The sequence below is a fragment of the Neovison vison genome, chromosome 9, assembly GCF_020171115.1.
Source record: "Neovison vison isolate M4711 chromosome 9, ASM_NN_V1, whole genome shotgun sequence".
NCBI classification, from domain to species: Eukaryota; Metazoa; Chordata; class Mammalia; order Carnivora; family Mustelidae; genus Neogale; species Neogale vison.
The window spans coordinates 96,183,732-96,186,317 of record NC_058099.1 but is presented as its reverse complement, the minus strand read 5'-3'; positions in this window follow the sequence as shown (position 1 = coordinate 96,186,317).

Below are 2,586 nucleotides of genomic sequence, written 5' to 3'. Positions count from 1 at the left end.
CTGGCCGCGACGCCGACGCACACCCCGCGCTAGCCTGGGCCGCGGACAGCGGAAGAAGACGGACTCGCTCCGTAGCGTCATTTCCGGTTTGGTGGGCGGGGCCGCGGAGGCCAGTCTGGGCGCCCACCGGCGGGGGCGGGGGCTGGGGCTGGGGCTGGCGTTTCTCTGAAGGGTTTGAGCGCTGCCCGTTGACCCTTCAGGGCACTGCGAGCCACTTAGGCGCACGTTCTTGTTGCCTAGTGTTGGTGGGAGGAATTTTGGAAAAGCAGGGCCAAGTTTTCTCCCGTTTGGAGTTCCAAGCTACAGGAGTTGGCGAAAGTTGGCCGGGAGGAGGGCGCGGGAGATGAAGGACCCGAGCAAGCGCGGCTCGAGAATGCTGGCGAGGGTGGGGGGTCACGGTCCGAGCCCGGGCAGCCCGCGTCCACGCACCTCGGGTCCTGAAGGCGTGCGCTTTCGTTCAGCCCTTTGTTGAGGAGAAACACCCAGCGCGCCCAAGGTCACACGTTTAAGGTGAAGACGTGCGATCAGCCCGGGGGTCTGACCTCAAACCGTGCATGTTCCCCAGTGCCCCGCTGCTGCCCTGCTCATAATCCCAGAGACCCGAATACAAACGAGACGCCATTTTCCCAGTCTCGGAGACTGACAGACTTTGAGGTTTGTCAATACACGGTGTTGACAAGATGTGAGGAAAATGCTGTTAAAGGGAATTGGATTTGTGTCACCTTTTTGGAGGGGTGATTTGACAGTCTCCGTGGTTTCAGGGCTTCGATTCAGCAATTTCACTACCAGGAAATTATCCAACGGTTTTGTAACAATATCCAATGACTTCCCTACAAAGATGTTTATTGCAGCAGTTTGCAGCCAAAAAACAGGAAACTAGTTGCCCATCAGTAAAGGAACTTCAATTATGGCATATTAATACGATAGTCTTTAAAAAGAGTAGTTATGTATGTGCTGATAGAGAAAATCTCCAGAATGTTTTTTTTAAAAATTACAAAATTAGATATATTTGTGTGTATATCTATCTATGGCTATCAGAGTGAATGATCCAATCTGTGTAAAAATATGTGCATGTGTATAGAAAATTCCTGGAGAGAGAGCAAGAATTCGTAATGATGGTAGATCAGGCGAGGAGGAGAGTTTCTGAGTTTCTTTGCTTTCCATTTTTAGCTTTCCTGCATTATACGGTTTGAATATTTTTCAGTGAAATAACTAATTAATAATTAGTTAAAATGACAGTTGAGAAGCGCTGTGCCTAAACCTTTGGGATTAGGGAAAGCCACACGAGTTAAAACAGAAAGGGTGGGAAGAAAAGGAAAACACTTTTTTTCCTCTTTTTTTCCATGAAGGCACAAAGTGCTTTGCGCAGTGCCTGGCTTGAAGTAAGCTCTATATAAATGTTAAGTATTGTTTCATTGTTTTTTTCTCCTACCTGTCTCATTACTTCCCCTCAGGCTCTTTGGCAGGCTTTCTCCCCTTCTAACAGACCTCTAATTTTAGAATTCCTCAAATTTTGGCCAGTGGGGAGGACCTTATCTGTTCTTGTGGCTTTAAATAACATCTGTGTATTGACAGCTTCCTAATTGAAATCCAAGCCGTGACCCAAAGTACTTCAGACTCATTTGTCTACCTGCTGACGTGACCTCTCTCCGTCTCTCTCTTTAAAAGTAGGCTCTGCACCCAATGTGGAGTCCAATGTCCACGCCCCGACATCTCTCTTTGAATACATATTTTAAATTTAACATTTCAAAAAACCCCTCTTGATTCCACTCCTTCCCCAAACTTTTCCTGTCTTCTCCTTATCAATAAATGGCCCAACCACCAATCCCAAAAGAGGGCAGCCTTGATTTATCCTCCTCCTCCCTCTCCCATGTCTGAACCCAAGAAAATGTTGTTGTTGTTGTTGTTTTAAGATTTTACTTATTCATTTGACAGAATGAGAGAGCACAAGCAGGGGGAGCAACAGAGAGAGAGGGAGAAGCAGGCTCCCTACCAAGCAGGAAGCCCGATGCGGGGCTAATCCTAGGACCCTGGGATCATGACCTGAGCTGATGGCACACACTCAACCATCTGAGCCACCCAGGCACCCCCAAATTTTGTTATTTTTACTCTCAAATAGGTCTCGAATCTGTCTATTTCTCTTCAGTTGCAATGCTTCCTCCCTAGCCCAGGACATCATTATCTTCCTTGGGACTACTATGGTAGTCTTCAATGTCTCTGTTCTATTTTTGCTCATAACTCTTCACACAGTTACCAAAGAGACTTAAAAATCTATGTATATAAATCAGATCATGCCACACCCCTGCTCTGTCAATTAAATGCTTCCAATACAAATAACAGGAACCTCAGCTAATAGAAACTTGAACTATAAGGAAAGTTATTTTTAGCAAATTCAGGATCAGTGTTAACAAAAAAGGATCAGTGTTCTCAGGATTGGTTTAGCAGTTTGTTGATGTTGTCAAGGACTCAAGTTCTTTCTATCCTTTCCACCATCCTAAGTCTGTTGACTTTCATCTTCAGGCTTGTCGTGGCTGCAGGATGGCTGCCATAGCTCCGGATATCACAGCAAAACAGGCAACAGCCAAA